Source organism: Suricata suricatta, chromosome 7, assembly GCF_006229205.1.
Source record: "Suricata suricatta isolate VVHF042 chromosome 7, meerkat_22Aug2017_6uvM2_HiC, whole genome shotgun sequence".
NCBI lineage: Eukaryota > Metazoa > Chordata > Mammalia > Carnivora > Herpestidae > Suricata > Suricata suricatta.
Genome location: NC_043706.1, coordinates 42,835,230 through 42,854,937, shown reverse-complemented (window position 1 = coordinate 42,854,937; position 19,708 = coordinate 42,835,230). Strand labels below are relative to the sequence as shown.

At 42.5% G+C, this 19,708-nt stretch overlaps 1 protein-coding gene and 1 pseudogene across 1 annotated transcript in view; both read left to right on the top strand.

Annotated features, from left to right (window-relative positions):
* Window positions 1-19,708, top strand: part of RCAN2 (regulator of calcineurin 2) — a 231,459-nt gene that overhangs the window by 41,746 nt on the left and 170,005 nt on the right. The gene's annotated exons all lie outside the window — the stretch shown is intronic.
* Window positions 13,041-14,834, top strand: LOC115296116 (annotated as a pseudogene).

The window sequence follows — 19,708 nt, the reverse complement described above, 5'->3', positions numbered from 1 at the left end:
TGTTTTTGAGAGAGAGAGAGACAGAGTGTAAATAGGGAAAGAGCAAAGAGAGAGAGAGGGAGACACAGAATCCAAAGCAGGCTCCAGGCTCTGAGCTGTGAGCACAGAGCCCAATGTGGGGCTCGAACCCATGAACCATGAGATCATGACCTGAGCTGAAGTCAGACATCCATCAGACTGAGCCACCCAGGCTCCCCTCCACTCAGCTTCTAATCATATATTTTTTTTAAATACTAAAGAATGAGCTAATGGCACACTAAAAACCTAACGCAGATCCAGTAGATAATTGCACAGTCTTTGGAGACAGACAGGGGTGAAAACCCAGCTCTGCCACTTAGTAACTGTGGCCTTGCAGAAGTTCCTTAATATCTCTGACCCTTGATCCTTCATATGTCAAATGTCAAGAGAGTTAGAATGCAGGAAAACACAGAATAAGTGTTCATAACCAGTAGCTGCAATTACAATAAGAAATACATTTCATTTGACACTCTGATTTAAATATTAAAAGCTCCCTAAGAGTTCCTGAAACAGACAACATGCTGCATGGATGAACATAATTGCAACAGACCCTTCTTCATATTTTTGTTTGTCAAGTTGTTTTGGGGGGCACAATTCTTTCTGTAATTTAGGCCTTTGAGGTTTTCACTTATTCTATCTAGAACCTTAGAACTCTGTAGTGAAATGTTTGAGAGTCTTCATGTGAAGAGTGGACTTCACCATCCAATCCCTACTGATGCTTTGCGGGAGATGGGTTTTGGCTACCCTCGGTAAATGCTGCATGTACCCTTTCCTCACTCCTCTCTACTCGTTGTCCACCACCTTCCAGGCCTTCCATCACGGCCCTTTGCAAGTAGCAACACAGATTTATGTCCTTCCTGTCACAGTAACCAGGATACACGAAATCTACTCGGGGACCTGGTCTCTTCATGAAACCTATCTGGTTTGTTAGTGTGGACAATTTTAAAATACTTTAATCATAATTCTATGACTAAGTGACAATTTTGGGCTTGCTTTTACAGCCTGGGCCACCTCCTAGACTCAGCCAATGGCACTGCCCTTGAAAACCAGAAGTTGTACGTGGCAGAGGGAGGGGCCAGCCACTGTGTAATGGAGTGATGTTTCCTTATGGGTCAGAGAGCAAGGATGGTGCTGGATATGATTTATGACACTAAAAATCTATCTCACCTAAAGTAAAACAAGCAATGGAAGCCACATTTCTTTTCACATTTACCAGAAAATTTAAAACTTGCATTTAGTGAGTTCGACCCCCGTGTTCTTAGTTATCATATCCCACATCAGGGTACAAGGCTGTTGGACTGTTGCTAAACATTAAACACTCCTGTGGGCGTACACACCTCAGTTAGTCTGGTGGAAGGGTCTGGTAACTTACTTTGTCACTGAGGGTAGACCTGGACCCATCGTTTAAAGCCCTACCCTTCCTATCATTGTTAAATGATCAGTGGCAGTGATATCACAGAGTAGGGGAGCAGTTACAGCTTCTGGGCGCTCCTGTTCACCATGGACTAGGTATCTCTCTAATATTTTGTGTGTGCTGAATAGACGTAACATAAAATGTTCCATTTTACCCATTTGTAACTGTAAGTACGCTCACACTGCTGTGCAGCCATCACAAACCATCCATCTCTTAGAATGTTTTCTTTCATCTTGTAAAATGGAAATTCTGTAGCCTTTAAACTGACTTTCCATTCCTTCCTCCCCCGCCAGCCCCTGGTAACCTTGATTCTACTTTCTGTCTCCGTGACTTTGCTCTCAGTTCTTCATGTAAGTGGGATCATCCCATATTTGTCCTTATGTGTCTGGCTTATTTCATTTAGCATGGTGTCCTCAAGATTCATTAATGTTGTACCATGTGTCAGGATTTCCTTCCTTTTTAAGACTGAATAATATTTCTAGTGCCCTCTTACCGGTGGGGCAATGTTCTAAGACTCCGAGTGCACACCCAGAACCATGGATAGTACTGACCCCTAATATGTACAATATTTTTATCCTATACATACATACTTATGGTAACATTTAATTTATAAGTTAGTCCCAGTAGGAGATTAATAGTAACTGAGAATAAAATAGAATAATTATACAATGTGCTGCAATAAAAGTTATATGAATATGATCTCTCTCTGTCTCTTTCAAAATATTTTGTGCTGAACTTGGCTTTCTTCTTGTGATAATATGGGAGGAAAACGTGCCACGTAAGGAGATGAGGTGAGAGCGGAGATGTGGGCACTGTGATGCAGTGTGAGGCTGCTGCTGATCTTCTGACGATGTCAGAAGAAGGAGATCTACTTCCAGGCTTCCGCTGACCGTGGGTAAGCAAACCGCGGAAAGCAAAACCGTGGACAAAGGGAGGAACTGCTGTATTTCATCTGGTTTATCTATTCATCTGTCATTGGACATCTGTACTTTTAAATAGGCTATACATTCCGTGTGATCTTCCCAGCAACCATAGGCTCTTCTTACTGTTTGATATTTGAAGTAAGTGTCTTCAAAAGTCTAAGGTGTTTATGGTTACATGCAAAAAAATGGAGTTGCCGATAAGCAGACCTACCCCTGTTGAACTACGAAGCCCGTGAGTTCCCTCCCTATCTCTGCCTCCTACATGCTCCAGCCATCTTTTTTTAAATGTTTATTTATTTTTGAAAGGAGTGGCAGGGAGAGGGGGAGACAGAGGATCTGCAGCAGGCTCCGCACTGACAGCAGTGAGCCAGATGTGGGGCTAGAACTCATAAACCTGAGCTGAAGTCTGAGGCTCAACTGACTGAGCCTTGCTAGCACCCCACCAGCCACCTTTCATTGGTAATGATGACCCACATTATGGATATAAAAGGATTTTGAAAGTCACAAATTGACAGATAGCTTAACATCATATTATTCTTGTTAACAATGAATATTTCCCAAATGATATTGTTAAGTTATGTGCATTTGAATTGTTCAAAGATTTGCTCTATAAGGTAGGATTTTTCACAAAATAAGAAAATCATCTTTTCTGCAAACCATTCTTATAAGTCTGCTTCTTATCTGGAACCACACCCAGACTAGGCTTTCAGAAAATATTTGAACACTGTGGTAAGAGCCAAGAGATTCCCCTTGTAAAAGCTGGTCCGTCCATTCCCAGAACTGGTGAACTGTTTCTCAGGAATGCTTTTCTACCTTGTGGCCAGAAGATGGAGACATACCATGTCAAATACCTGGTGTGCTGTTTACTATTCAGCTTTTTTAGCAAGTCTGAATCAACTTCAAATAGAATGGGGTCTGTTATATCACGTCACCTGCTGTCTCAAACCTTCGGCCAAAAATGTTTTTTGAACTTTTACATAGAGAAAAATGTGTAAAAGAAAGAGTAAAACATTGGTGTAGTTCCTGGTATATGACAGTCTCTGTATAGGGAGGAAAGGAAGAGGGAAGGAAGGAAGGAAGGAAGGGAGGGAGGGAGGGAGGGAGGGAGGATTTTGAGAGCCTGTTACGGAAAAAGTGCTATCGGAGAAAATGGTCCAGGACTTCCATGGATACAAACTGCCGTCCACCCCTTTTGGCCTCTCTTCTCTTGACATTGTGGAATGAAAGTATGGAGCCTAGTTGTAAATATCTACAGCATACATGTTTTAGAAATGCAGTGCCATGGAAATCAATTGAATGTGTGAATTGAACTGTGGCCAGAATTGATTAAGTGGTATTTAAAGCCCATAAAGGAATTAAGAAACCTTTGAAAGGTGAATAACAATATAAGAACAGACTTTGTAATAATATTTCTGGTCTTCTGATATAACCTTTATGTATCTACTAAATGTAATTTTTAGTTATTGCATTCGTATTTGCTCCTACAATTGTATAAGAAAGAAAGTGAATCTGTAGGATTCTGGGACTGGATGAGAACACTGAAAAATCATTTTAAACTATTCCCTTCCTTTACACAGAATTCCTAGTATTTATGAACTGTGTTTCTAAAAACTCCAGGATAACTTTTGCATTCAAATAAATCAACATCTAAGGAATCGATATTAGCATAATGTAAAAGACATCCTGATGGCAAATGATGTGAGTTTGGATTCTTGTGATTTGATATCACACTATGAAATTCATGGGCTCTGGGGGTGCCTGCGTGGCTCAGTTGGTTAAGTGGCCAACTTCGGCTCAGGTCATGATCTCACGGTTCATAGGTTCTAGCCCCATGTCAGGCTCTGTGCTGACAGCTCAGAGCCTGAAGCCTGCTTCTGATTCTGTGTCTCCCTCTCTCTCTGACCCTCCCCCGCTCACACTCTGTGTCTTTCTCTCTCAAAAATAAATAAACGTTAAAAAAAAAATTCATGGGCCCTGGAATGTCTCCCAGGTCCCAAGATCTTAGGTGATGGCTAGCCTTTTCTTAGCTCCTCTTGATTTTCTGACATGCAAAAGCGACCTGCAGGAGTAAAATGAGGCCAGGCATCCCTAGGACGGTGGCGTTTCTCTTGGTCAAACTACTTCCTGTTGGAAAAAGCAAAAACAACAAACCAGATAGAAATGTCATTCCTTGCCAAGCCCTTAAGCGATCCTTTTCCTATTCCTCTTTATCTGGTTACACTCAGTCAGGTAGAGCACCAGGGTGGAGAGGCCAGGCAAGTGCGTCTCTTCTTTGCGTGGGCTGGCAGCTTTGCTCTATTTGCCTGGCAGGAACGGTACCCTAAACTTGCTCGCTGCACTAGGCATCCTAGTGGTAGCATGGATCTTCCATCTGTCACCATTCCCAGAAATAGGAACAGTGTTGGAAATATTCAAATTAGACACGCTTCCCTCCTTGCAAAATCTTTGGTATGTGAAGGGCAGCACATCCGGTTCTGCTTTTCCAACGGAGGGAGGCCAGGCGACAGTGGGAGCTAATGAGTCACCATCTTCCAGAGCAGGACAGAGAGAACCCGTGTTGTGGTCAGAGCGGCTCACCAGCTGGTATGTCTGCAGCAGGTTTCCACGAAGAGCTGCAGACCTCACAGCTGCTTAGCCTCGTATGGGATGGCTCTAAACTTGTAAACAGGTACCGGGCAAAATAATGTGCCACAGAGCAGTGGGAGATGCCCGTAGGGAAGTAATAGGAACACTGTCAGTGCAAGCTGTCTTTTCAAGGTATCAGACAAGGAAACAAGATGTGCCTGATTCCAGAAGGACTCCGACTAGAAAATACTCAGAAGTCGTTTTATAAACAGCTTCCCCCTGAGAGAATAATCACGGACTTTGTAAATATCAATCTTAACATACTGATGACTTTGAAAAATCAAAGCGGCTTCTTTCCAGATGAGCAGTTTCAGTGTTGGCTGGTACCATTCCATTTTAATCTCCACAGTTTCTTGTTTAATTGTACTTCAGGACACTCCAAGCTTTTAATTTATATATAGGCCTCCATCAATAGTATTGCTCTCTTTCTCTCTTCCTTTAGAGGCATGCTTCTAAAGATCTGGCCCTCTGTAAGATTATGTGATCTCACCTTTATTTTTCTAGGTTTTGTAGTTTAAACTACAGTCAACGTTACCTTTTTAAAAAGAGAGAGAGCGGCTGTGCCTGCATGAGTGGGGGAGGGGCAGAGAGCGAGGGAGATTCCCAGGCAGTCTCCATGCTGTCAGTACAGAGCCTGCCCTGGGCTCCATCCCACGAACCCCAAGATCACGGCGTGAGCCAAGATCAAGAGTCAAGCACCTAACCGACTAAGTCACCCAGGCACCCCTCATTTTTCTTTTTGTCTAGTACTGTTAAATTCCCCAAGCATCAGAAATTCTCAGCCATCACCTGGGAACGCATTGGGAATGTGGGCATCTCTGTAGGCCAGTGGTTCCAAGCTTCAGCTGCATCCCATTCACCTGGCTTCTAGTTAAATCAGCAGGCCCCACCCTTAGGGATTCTGCTTCAGTAGGTCTGCCGAGGGCCTGAGCATCTGTCGATCTAACAGGTTCTCAGGAGATGCTAATTTTGAGGCTACGGGTCCAGGGACCACACTTGAAAACCACAGCTGTAGTCAAAGTATGGGTTTCCAAACTCGGTTGAACATATTGTTGCCTAAATAACTTATGACAAATGCAGATTTCCTGACCCCCTCACAAAACAGGATATTAACACATACAAAACTAAAATGATATAAAATTATCAATCCTGAAATGGATTCCTTTCCCCCACCTCCACCACTATTAAAAAAAATCCTCATCCTTGAAGGTGTATACTCTGTCCATGAAGCAGTTCCTGGCAATAAGAATGCTTTCTTTCTTCTGACCAAAGTACTGTATTTTCCTGTTCTTACTGCTATTTGAATGTGGATGTTTTAAAGATGGATGCTTTGGCTGACTTTTCTTGAAGTTCTCCTTGGAGACTTAGATAAAGCAGCTGTTTAAAATGGTTTAAATCATTACTTTGCTGTTTCTCATGAGAAATCCACGTTTCATTTCTACTGAGATCTTTGTATCTGAGTGGTTGCTACCTGTGTGAGCAAAGATTTATTTAAAAAAACAGCAGCATATTCTGCCATTGACTGTTGACTGCATTAGTTTTGGTCCTGGTTTCATATAAATCTGTTTATGCTGAGGATGCGAAAAGGGACCTCTTGCTGTGTTGTGTTTCTGCACTTTGGTCTTTATCTCCTTTGAGGCCTCCTCCCTCTTCCCCACCCCACTGGCAGTCTGTGGCTACTTCACCAAACAGGCCCGAGTTCAGAAGGAAAAGAGCCATTAAATATTTTTCTGGTACTGGGACACAGTACTATCTCAGTCTCAGGCTCCAGGAGCTCAGATTTTGGGGTTTAACATTTTTTAAAGTTTATTTATTATGAGAGAGAGAGAGAGCAAGCAGGGGAGAGGCAGAGAGAGAGGGGAGGGGGAGAGAGAATCCCAAGCAGGCTCTGCTCTGTCAGCACAGAGCTTAATGTGGGGCTCGAACTCACGAACCATGAGCTCATGACCTGAGCTGAAACAAAGAATCAGATGCTTAACCAACTGAGCCCCCCAGGTGCCCATCAAGACTTTGGGGCTTTATGGTCAACTCTAGAGGCATCTGTCCCCTTTTTGGAGAGTGAAGGTCAGAGGACCCAGTTTTTGGGTATTTGTTGCTGAATCCCCCCATACCTAATTGTTTACCTGGTTTCCAAGTGAAATACTGGGATTGTTATTTCAGAGAAACCATCGGCTACTTGTCTAGTTTTTTGAAACATAAAATGATGGGAATAAAGCATAAAGCAGAAGGTATTAAAGTGCTATTATTTACACTGAAAGTTCTCTGATAATTTATAGCCACGCCATTCAAGGAAGAAGCCTCTAAAAGCATGAAATGTGTCTTCTAAAGCGTTCACAGACAGCTTATGTTAAAGCAAAGGGTTTAGTAAAAGCAGAGCACAAGACATGTGTCTCTCCTGAGTCATATATGAACATTAACAGAAAGAGGGGACAGAAACATTTGTTTCACATTGCTGTAAACCTCCAGCAGCCAGCCCTGGTCTCCCATCAAAGTCATTAATGCCGTGAAGGCTGAGATCAGTGAGGACTGGACTAAGGGGATCCGGCTTTGATAAGTGTATTTGAAGTCTAAGAAAGAAGTGAGAACAAACCGAGAAGTATCTGCCAGAATTGAATGAGATTTGGATCAGTGACTTTATTGGAGAAAGTATATATCTGTCTTTATTTCGTTTTTACATTGAGTATGCATGGAGACTCTCACATCCAGATTTCCCAAGCCTGTTATAAGACGGTAGTGTGAACCTTTGCAGATTGAATTTATTGATATGCCATCTTTTATTGCAAAATAGGTTGCAATTGCTTACTTTTGCAATTAATTTTTTGTAATTAATTACACTCATGAAATCATAACTGGTTTTCTTTAGAAGAAAGAACTGCTCAGAATTTGGGAAAGTGCTTTTATCCTTGGTGTGTGGAAAAGGAAATAAGATCTGTGGTACAATCTTGTAGAGGGTTATTTGGGGGGTTTTTTCCTATAGATTTCCATGGGGAAGCTGATATAACAGCAGTATGCCTAGTGTCATCATATAATTCAGATCTCCAAGCCCCTCTTCTCCATTTTACTACCAGATTAGCCTTTTTTCCCCTACTTTTGCAACACTTAACATCCAATAATTTGTTGATATTAGAAAGAATTTGGCAGATTCAAAATCAATATGTTTGATGTATATCAAAGAACTACATTAAAAAAATTTTTTTTACATTTATTTATTTTTGAGAGACAGAGAAAGACAGAGCATGAGCAAGTGAGGAGCAGAAAGAGAGAGGGAAATGAAGAATCTGAAGCAGGCTTCAGGCTCTGAACTGTCAGCACAGAGCCTGACACGGGGCTCGAACTTACAAACCAAGAGATCAAGACAGGAGCCAAAGTTGGGCACTTAACTGACTGAGCCACCCAGACGTCCCAAAGGACCACATTTCTAAACTGTATTAAAAGTTACTTGTTTCGTGGATGCTATTAAATTTCTAGAATAATTTTTATTCCAACCCACATTTAAGAATTGAATATATAGCTCACAAGGTACTCTCAACCAGGCTGGAGGTCAATGTTAACAAGAGCAGGGTTTTAAGAACAGCTTTAGTAAGCAGATCCCAAATAACAGACAAAAGTATACTTAAGTAAGTACTCACTTTGTAACAAATTATCTTTATGTAGCACCTTAGATATAAATACTTCACTGTTATGAAGTTATAAAGAATAATATTTCAGTCAGCATGGTCTGGGATGAAAAGAGGAGGTGATCTGGATACCTGGTTTCCGATCACCTCCTCTAAGATTGTACCACTCCCCCCATACCTTGCCATAAAGCACAAATACCACATAGCCAGTCCTCATCTCAGGCCCAGAATACTTGCTTTCTGTGCAGCATGATACAATTATCTTGGGATTTTTTTTTTTGTCAACTTCTTTTTGTGCATGTAAAACTTTTGCTACTGTTAATAATTCACTTTGTATGAAGATCTATTTTAAATAGTGTAGGAGCAGGGAAGGGTACATAGGAAAGAAAAATACATTCTAGGTACTGTCCTTTAATGATGCATTCCACTAACCTAAATCTAGCCAGCAGGCCTTGGAAAAGCTAAACATCCAAGGTCAAGAACTGCCCAGCAATCAGAGCTTGCAGAATTATTTTTTAATGCAACACACACACACACACACACACACACACACACACACACACACTTGTCTAGACACACAACACACATGTAAAATATACATTTTTTAGCCCATGATAAGTGCTTGGTAACCACATGCTGGTCAGTAAGCTGAATCCAGTTCTTTCAAGTTTTGGGTTCTTAAACTCAAACTTCTGCTACTCCAGTGTTTCAGGTACATTTGTTCCCGATATGTTAGTGGCAACATTACCAATTTCCCCAAACCACAAGCACTGTTTTTAGGAGCTGGCTTATGTATTTTTTATTTATTTATCTGTGCCTCGGTATACATTCTCAGACACGCTGTGCTGGAGTACCTGCCATGTAGACTTGACACGGGCAGCCAGCACTGTGTTAGGACCACCGCACCAAGCCTTGTAGGCTCCACCTTTTGGAAAATTTGGAAATTTTTAAATCTATTTATTTTTGAGAGAGAGAGAGAGAGAGAGAGAGAGGCGGGGGCAGGGGGGTGGGTGGATACAGATTTGGAAGCAGGCTCCAGATGCTGAGCTGTCAGCACAGAGCCTGAGTCAGGGCTCAAACCCACGAACCGCAAGATCATGACCTGAGCTGAAATCAGACGCTTAACCGACTGAGCCACACAGGCGCCCCGACTTTGAGTGTTTTCATTGTCCAGGGAATCAGTATATTTATTTATATTTACACTTAAAGCCAGTTGTCATGTAATTGAAGATGTGCAAATGTTGGTGGAGGATGTGGAAAGCTTCAGAGAGATGTACAGGCAGAAATGAAATTAGCATTGCCTACTTCCGGCTTGCACATTTCACAAGTTACTTTGAAACTGACCTGATCACACTCAGACTGGGAGCCTCACGGGCCAGCCTCCTGCACTACACGGTCCAAATCAGACAGGCACATCTCCCCCTGGGGAAAGATTTGGGGCATCTTGTGCTGCTCTTTTTTTTTCTCTCTGCACTTCTTACCTTTGAATATTAGAGCTGGTGGGGAAGGGCACCCAAATCTCAACCCTCTTTCCAAATTCAAAGGAGACCCCTGGGGGGCACTGGCAATGGCCCAGTTGAAGGGATGGGCAACAACTCCCCCAAAACCAAAGCAGCAAGAGGTAAGGCCATGCGCTGGGAGGTTCCGATCCGAAACTGGGGGCAAACTCGTGCCGCAGGAAGTGTTGTGTGCGGGGGCAGAAGCTGCCTGGTTTAATGCCAGGAAGCATGGCTGAATTTTGTCCTCTGATTATACTGGGTGACAGTTCTATTTAGTCTGTAAGAGGCTCACTAGGAAACTTGCTAAAACACACACAGAGTTCTGTATTTTCATAGAGGTTCTGTTACAGTGGACTAGGATCGGGCTCAGAAAGGTTCGTGTTAGCAATCATCACGGGTATTTCTCATTCGGGTGATCAGTGGAGGATGTATTTTAAGAAGTGCCAGCTGCCATAGAGAACAGGGTCCAAGGCAGAGAGAAGCCTTTCTTTTCCTACAAATATTGGTCATCTTTTTTTCTTGAGAATGGCCACCACCACCTTCCCCTCTCCCCCCTCATCCCTCCCAGTGCCACGGGAGCCCTGAGTCAGGTCTTTCCTACCTGTGGTGGGGCATGGAAAATGCCCTGGGATTTCTGGACCACAGGAGCAGATGTTGATGTGAGGGCAATGGCAAGAAAAAGAAGTAATGAAAAGCATCAACTATCAGGAACTAATGACAGAAACTGGTTTCCAGGCAGGACAGGGCTGCCTTCACCTCTGAGAACAGCCAGTCATATCTCCCCAATGTTAGTGTTCTGGTCCAAGATAAGTGGTAGTTGAGGATGAGTGCGGTGGGGAATGAGTGTTCTCAGAAGCCTGGACTCAGTGGGCTTGAGTAAGTACGCAGGAGAGTGGAAGACCAGGCCAGGTAGAGCAATCAGTGAAAGGCAGGTAGCCCTTCCAGTGGAGGTGATCGCATGAACGAGTAAGGTAGAGAGAAAGTTCCAGTTTTAGGCAGAATACAGAACAATGAGAAACCAAGAAAACAAGAGGTAGAAACCAGAGGTGGAATCCAGAGCCTGGAGGAAATTTCCAGATGCAGGACCTTTGTTGTTGGCTAGGAGATAACCGGTGGGATACAGGATTGCTGAGTTGCCTCAGGTAGTCCATGAACAAGAAAGTTCACTTTGCAGTTGCCCTTGGCACTGGATTGGATTGTGCTCCACCTCTAAAGATCGGTCCATTCAGAACCTGTGAAGAGGACTTTATTTGGTAAAAGGGTCTTTGCAAATATAATTAAGTTAGAGATCTCCAGATAAGATCCACCTTGATGAGGGTGAGCCCCACATCCAATGCCAAGTGTCCTGAGAAGAGAGGAGAAAGGAAGAATGCAGAAGAGAAGGTGATAGGAACCTGGCCACAGGGATTGGAGTGATGTGTCTGCAGGCCAGGGCACACCCAGGATGGCCAGCAGCCACGGGAGCCAGGAGCGAGGCTTAGGAAGGAACTGTCCCCTGGAGCCTCCGGAAGGAATCAACCTTGTCAGCACCTTGATTTGGACCTCTGGCTTCCAGAACTGTGAGAGAATGCATTTCTGTTGTTGGAAACCACTGGGTTTGTGGTAATTTGCAACCCTAGGAAACAAACACATCTTTTCCGCCATTCTCGATGTTACAGATTTGGGCAACCTGGTGCTCTGCTTTGAAAATGCAAGTGTCTCAGGGAGTTAAGTGTTTATTAATAGTCATGCAGAGCAAGTTTCATTAATTAAACCTTTTCCCCCTCCTAATGACCTAGGAAAGAGAAATAGTTGTGAGTTATCATTGGGGGTTGGGGGAGAAAAACCAGAGAATTGGATTCAAACACTTCTACTGTAGGCATATTTTGTTACTAGCTGTTTGACCATGGGAAAGTCTCTTAACCTCTCAGAAAATTAGTTTCAATAGCTACAAAATGAGAATTTTAATGTTATATATCAAGCTGCTACAATATAAGGAATCAGTAAGGCAGGCCCTGTCAAGCTGTTTGGAAAACCTTGGGCGATTATATGAATGTATAGTAGCATTTGTTTTGTGGCAGGGAATACTTTTAGGAGGAAGAGCTGACTAGCTTTATAAAAGGAAGAGGTTGGGCTGGAGTTAAGCTGGAGATAAGGACAGGTAGTCCCAAACCTCTGCTATAAAAGGTTTCCTGGTCTAATGAGAAAAGAAGGGAAAACTTGTGTTTTAAAGTATACCCCAGGGGGCACCCGGGTGGCTCAGGTGGTTAAGCATCAGGTCATGATCTCATGAATCATGGGTTCAAGCCCTACATCGGGCTCTGTGCTGACAGCTAGCTCAGAGCCTGGAGACTGTCTTCAGATTCTGTGTCTCCCTCTCTCTCTGACCCTCCCCTGCTCACACTGTCTCTCTCTCTCTCTCTCTGTGTCTCTCAAAAATAAATAAAACAGTTAAAAAAAATAAAAATAAAATAAAGTGTACCCCGGGACATATCATTCTTCCTGGTCCAGGAACATTTTATATTAAATGGGCTTTGGTCAACTGATCTGGGACCCTAACATGGCTTTTAATATAATGTCTGTGAAGAAGAAACATGTATTTGAGGTTCCAAATAATATCACGATCAACTTGTGCAACTGAATCTACTTCTCCATTAGTGACACACTGTTAGGTGGGTCAGTGCACAGTATTGAGTGACATCTTAGTGGCCTGAGTTTATGTGGCTTCTAGAGGTACTGTGTTCATGCATAAGGGACTTTTTTGTTTCTAGCATAGTGTTTCCCAAACCTGAGCAGTGTGCAGACACTGAAAAGGAAAGAAAATTCTAGACTTTAATTTCATAGTTTTCACAATATTCTACTGAGTGAATACAACACAAAACTAAATAGACAAAGGGTCTCCATGAACACCGTGCCAGCTCTCCAGATTGCGCTGAGCAGGGACTACACAGAAGCAACACTGGCTAAGGGACCTGGAGTTGGCATTGATCTTGGCACCGCCTGCACCTGCATGGGTGTCTTCCAGCGTGGGAGAGTGGAAATAATTGGAGAAAACAAACCACCCCAAGTTATGTCGCCTTCAGTGACACCAAATGATTGGTGATGCTACAAAGAATCTAGTTGCAGTGAATCCCACCAATACAGTTTTTGATGCCAAGCACCGGATTGGATGTAGATTCGACAATGATGTCCAATGGGATATGAAACATTAACCCTTCATGGTGGTGAATGATGCTGGCAGGCCCAAGGTCCAAGCAGAATACAAGGGAGAGATAAAAATGTTTCTGTCCAGAGGAGATGTCCTCTCTGGTTTTGACAAAGATGAAGGAAATTGCAGAGGCCTACCTTGGGAAGACTGTTACCAATGCTGTTGTCACAGTACCTACTAACCTTAATGATGCTCAGCTTCAAGCTAGCGAAGATGTGGACCTATTACTGGTCTCAGTGTACTTAGAGTCATCAATGAGCCACCTGCTGTTGCTATTGCTTGTGGCTTAGACAAAAAGGTTGGAGCTGAAAGGAATGTGCTGATCTTTGACTTAAGAAGTGGCACTTTTTATGTGTCAACCCTCACTATTGAAGATGGGGGATCCTTGAGGTCAAATCTGCAGTTGGAGACACCCACTTAGGGAAGAAGACTTGGACAACTGAATGGTCAACCATTTTGTTGCAGAGTTCAAGTGTAAATGTAAGAAGGACATCAGCGAGAACAAGAGGGCAGTCCGTCACCTCCATACTGCTTGCAAATGTGCTAAGTGTATACTTTCTTCCAGCACCCAGGCCAATATTGAGATTGACTCTATGTATGAATGAATTGACTGCTATACCTCTGTTGCTCATGCCCAGTTTGAAGAATTAAATGCTGACCTGTTCCATGGCACTCCAGACCCTATAGAAAAAGCCCTTTGGGATGCCCAACTAGACAAGTCTTGGATCCATGATATTGTCCTGGTGGGTGGTTCTACCCATAACCCCAAGATCTAGAAACGTCTTCATGACTTCTTCAGAGGAAAAACACTGAATAAGAGCATCAGCCCTGATGGGGCTGTTCCTTATGGTGCAGCTGTCCAGGCAGCCTTCCCTTCTGGAGACAAATCTGAAAATGTCTGAGATTTGCTGCTATTGAATGTCACTCCTCTTTCTCTTGGCATTTAAACTGTTGGAGGAGTCATGACTGTCCTCGTCAAGTGCAATACTGCCATTCCTGCCTCTTTCCAAAGATTGAAGTCGCTTTTGATATTGATACTAATGGCATCCTCGGGGTCTCTGCTGTGGATAAGAGCACAGGAAAAGAGAACAAGATTGCCATCACTAATGACAAGTGCTGTTTGGACAAGGAAGACATTGAGCTCATGGTCCAGGAAGCTGAGAGGTACAAAGCTGCAGATGAGAAGCAGTGGGATAAGGTGTCTTGTTGAATCTTACACATTCAACAAGAAGGCATTCATTGAAGATGAAAAACTTCGGGGCAAAATCAACAATGAGGACAAACAGAAGATTCTGGACAAATATAATGGAGTCATCCACTGACTTGATGAGAACCAGACTGCAGAGAAAGAAGAATTTGAACATAGCAGAAAGAACTAGAAAAAGTCTGCAACCCTGTCATGACCAAGCTGTACCAGAGTGCAGGAAGCATGCGGTACCAAGTGTACCAAGCGCGCAGACTGTGGGAGGAAAGCCTGGGGGCTTCCCTGGTGGAGGCCCTCCTCCCTCTGGTGGTGCCTCCTCTGTGCCCACCATTGGAGAGGCTGATTAAGCCAACCTGAGAATAGGTCTAGCATTGTTCCACACGAGAACTTTGAAGGACCCAAGTTTGTAGCATACCCTATGCTGTCTTAAAGTCAAGCTGCTGTAGTAAATAAGCTAGGCATCCTTGATACTCTAATATGTAACATATGTGTAGGGAAAGGAGATAAACATTGCACTTTATAAGCACTGTAGGGTAAGTGAAAAATGCAATCTCTTAAATAAAACTGTATTTGAAATCGGCGCCAAAAATAAAACAAAATAAATAGGCACCAACTCCCTATACTTGTTGCTTTCACACAGGCCAAACATTACATACAATAAAAATGAAAAACAACCACTAGAAAACACTGGCTAACTTAGTGTGACTGACGATATTCTTTGCTAGTTTAATCACTGATCACAATGTGAATTGGGTACTGAATGCTGACACAGGTTCTTTTGAGTTTGGCAGGCGCGATACTCTCCAGGACTTTCTCTATTGGAAATTCTGCAAACCCTAATTTGTGCAGCAGGCTGTACAAATACATCTGTTACATTTGACTTGTTTCCTTTCTCATTAGTCTGTGAGAATTAGAGTAGCAGCCCTGGTCCACCTTGCAGACATAAAAATAAATGCCAGTATGGGCTCCGGTCATCTCCGATGTACCATGATTATCCAGATGATGTCAATATTACTGTGTCAAGGTTCTCATTTTAATGAAAACACCACATTAAAAATTCTCATAGTGGAAGCCATGGACCACTTTGAATACATCTTTGGAACTCCGTCCACTCACCACAGCTTAGAAACATTGCTCTATCCAGAACCTGGGTTTAATATATGAATTATTTCTTTTCATTTTACATTCATTACAAATGTAATAAATACTCACCGTTGACATTTTAGAAAACTGAAGTAATTCAAAAAATAAAACAAAACACTGTAATGCCATCACGCAGAGAAAAAGCAGCGGTCACATTAAAATTTTGTTTCCCGAGGCAAATACATGTGCAAGCATACTGTTCTATATCCTATTGAAGAACGTTTTTTCACTTAGCAAAGCACCGACGGCAGCTTTCCAGATTACTAAGTATTCTCCTACAATAACATTTTGATTGCCTTCAATTTGTCAATTCGTGGTGTCTGTCAAAATGTTCTTAATTGAATAGTTAGATTGTTTCCCATTTTCTGCCGTCATAAATTATGCTGTGATAAATGGGCTTATTCCTGAGTTTTGCTACACATGAATAATGAGTCTATTTACTCGTGGGATATTGTCCTCATATTAGAACCCCTACATGAAAGAGAATGCAGAATGTAAAAGATTTGTGCACATACTAATTTTATGAACCAAACAGTTTAAAATAAAGATGTGGCGGTGATAACTCATAGCTGAGTGAGGATGCACAGCTTAGGTATTTTGAAAAACTGTTCACTATTGGTGCTCAGGGACAGAGAAAGCTGACTTAAAATGAAAACTTTTTCATATCATAAGACAGTAATTTATTTGCATATAAAGGGCCTATTATTTTTGTTTAAATGAATGAACACATGGTTTTTTTCATACTTTTTTGGTAAATAATTATAAACTCAGAAGAAGTTGCAAAAATAGTAGAGAGATCCCTTGTACCCTTCCTCCCGCTTTCCCCAGAGGTAACATGTTCCTTAACTATGGTACGTTATCAAAACCAGGATATTGATATTGGGTTTATACTATTGACTAGATTACAGAGTTTATCAGATTTTACCAATTTTTACATATATTCACTATGCGTGTCTGTTTGTGTATGTTTTTGTTGTTGTATGAAGTTGTCTCATGCGTGGACATTCTCTCTAGAGAACTGTTGCATCACTGCACGGGAACTCCCTTGGATGACCCTTTGGTCTCCCCTTCCCCTCACCCCCTGGAAATCCCTTTCTGTTCCCCATCTCTAAAATTTTGTCAGTTTTGGAATGTTACATAAATGAAGTCATACTAGGGCATTTGTCACGAAACACAGTAACTTCAACAAGCCTAGGAAGCATACCCTAGGTTATTGTTTACTATTTGGCCATCAGGGTTGTTGCAACTGAGATCAGAAGGGAGAGATGTCTCTTTGAAATCATTATAATGAACAAAAATCCCTAAAAGATAGAAACGTATTCTATTCTGTTTCGTGTCTCTTTCATCATGGATGATATTCATTATATGTAATAGGCTATGTGGAGCAATGATGGAAGTAATCAGAATAGACATAACCGATCAGCTCCACCATGCCAGTGGACGCCATGGCATCTCAGCCCTGCCTGGCACCTAGCACAGTGCCAGGCAAAGGGTAGGTGTGTCTTAGTCAGCTTGTGCTGCTATAACAAAAACACCACAGATGGGATGGCTTAAACCACAAACACATACTTCTGACAATTCTGGAGGCTGGTAAGCCCAAGGTCAAGGTGCTGGCAGATCCAGTGTTTGGCGAGGACCCCCTTCTTGGTTTGCAGATGGTCGTACTCTTGCTGTGTCTTCACATGGTGGAAGGCAGAGAGGCAGAGCAAGCTCTTGAGGCCCTCCTTCAAAGGACACTAATCCCATTCATGAGGACTCCTCCCTTTTGACCTCATTATTTCCCAAAGATCCCGCCTCCTAATATTATCCTATTTAGGGTATGGTTTCAAAATCTTAGGGGGACACAGGCATTGATACCATGTCAAGGCACGAGATAAATGTCTTTTGAATGAACAAGGCATTATTGTCTCTCCTTCATGGTTCCTCTAGCCCAAATCTCAGAAGTCTAGAGCTCTTCTTTGTGGTGTTCTCACAGCTAAGCAAGAGTAAGCTGTATATCCTGTGCAGTTCTGAACACCATTTAACAAACCCTGGGGCTGTAACCCTCAGTGCAATGCCATGGAATAAGGAAATCCAATTTATGCTTGGTTCTCCTGTTTCCATGGACCTTACATTTAATCTTCTCTTGTTAATACAAGTGATTCTAAACCTGTGGCCAAGATCCAGGCAAGAAACATAGGGAGAAGAATGTGGAACTCAGTTAAGGGACAAAGACTTTAGGTGAATCTAACTGAGGGGGAAAAGAAACTGACTGCAACTTGGTTAGAGGAGTGGAATTTCTTCTCCCTAAATTAGGTGATAAAACATGGAAATAAGCTTATGATATAAATTGGTCTAGGGCATCACTAGAAATATATTCTAGGAAATGTATGATATGCAGAGCTCCAAAACTAACTCCAGGTGCAAGAACTGGGCATAGGGTCTCCTGCTGATATAGCTCGCAGACCTAAACAGTTAGGCACTGGCTTGTTCATCTGGAATCTGGGCAGAATCAGCTTTGAAATACAGCGCCCCAGTCCCATGGCTAGATACTGCATTTGACAGATTAATGTGTCACAGTCCCGAATCTTTGACCTAGGGTACATCACATCCCTGATGGTAAATGTTTCTTCCTAAACTGGGAAAATGACTTTACAAGCCACAGAAGATGCTAAAGGAAGCAGAGAGATGATGAAATGAGCCAACCTCCATAGCCGTAATGCTTCTCTGCTAAGTTTAGGAGTGCACCTTGTCATCAATTTTATTTGTGGTTATATGTTATTAACGGCGTTCTAAATAGTCTGACACAGGAGTATTGCAGAACTGGCCTTGAGACTTTGATTTGAAATGTGTGATTAATATTAGAGGTGTTATTTTATTTCGAGAGGGGTAAAATACTTTCATTACATATCTACATTGTTTTTACATATTTAAGAGATCAGCGTTTAGCACAGCTGATTCTCCACCATTGCAACATTTTCTCCATCTGGTTCTTGGGATTCTACGTTGCCTGAGGCCTGTGCTAGCTGCTTTGCTGAACTGGCTTCCTTTGTTCAACCTCAAGTTGAAGTGCTCGGACTTAGCCTTGGATCTACCTCTCCCCTCTCCCTAGCCCTGTCCCGTCTCACAGTGTAAACACTACAGGCACGTATCCGACCTGGATCTCTGTTCTCAGATCCAAACTTGGAACTGCTCCTTGGCATCCCTGCTCCTGTCAAGGCCTCTCAAAATTTACGTACCTAAGCCAAATTCATGGCCCATACCACCGCCGCCCTATCACAACCCTGGCAGTTTCTTTCTCTTAAGAGTTCCCTACCTCAGGAGATAGTAAGCAACTCTTCCTTTTAGTTATTTGGGCCAAAGTTCTTGCTAGTCATCTACCATCCTTCCCTTTTTCTTGCAAGGCACACCCATCTATCAGGGAATTCGTTTACTGCTTCTTCAAAACAAATGATTACTACCATCGTCACCACCTCCACCGCTTCTGCCTGGGTAAATCCACACAACCGTCATCTCTTACCTGGATTACCGCACCTGCCTATTAAATAGTCTTCCTTTTTTGCTCTGATCCCCACACAAGAATGAAAGAGATCCTGTTTAAAAGGTAAGGCAAATCCTGTCTCCTCATTGCTCAAAACACTCCACTGGCTCCCATTTCATTAAAGATAGAAGCAGAAGGTCTTACAGTATCCCACAAGGCCCCATGCGACCTACTTTTTATATGGAAAATTTAAAAGAAAAAGAAAAACAGACAGCATGAATAAAAAGTGTAGCAGTGTCTTAGGCAGAGAAGAACTTGCACTTATCTATTAAGATCCTGAAGAATCAGTTATACACAACCCATGTCTATAGTAAGAGATCTCCAACGTGAGTCTGAATGTCCTGGCTTTTGGACTAGTTTTTATACATTGCACTGTGTTCAATAATTATACCACACCATGCTTTTATTCTCCTAACGTGCCCGGCCACATTTTGAGCTAATAAGTCATAAATGTGGAACTGGCATAGGCACTAATGAAAAGTAATGCAGGACTTATTCAGCACATTTTAATTTACGCAAATGCCAAATCATAGACGCTCCACTGACGTCTCTCATATG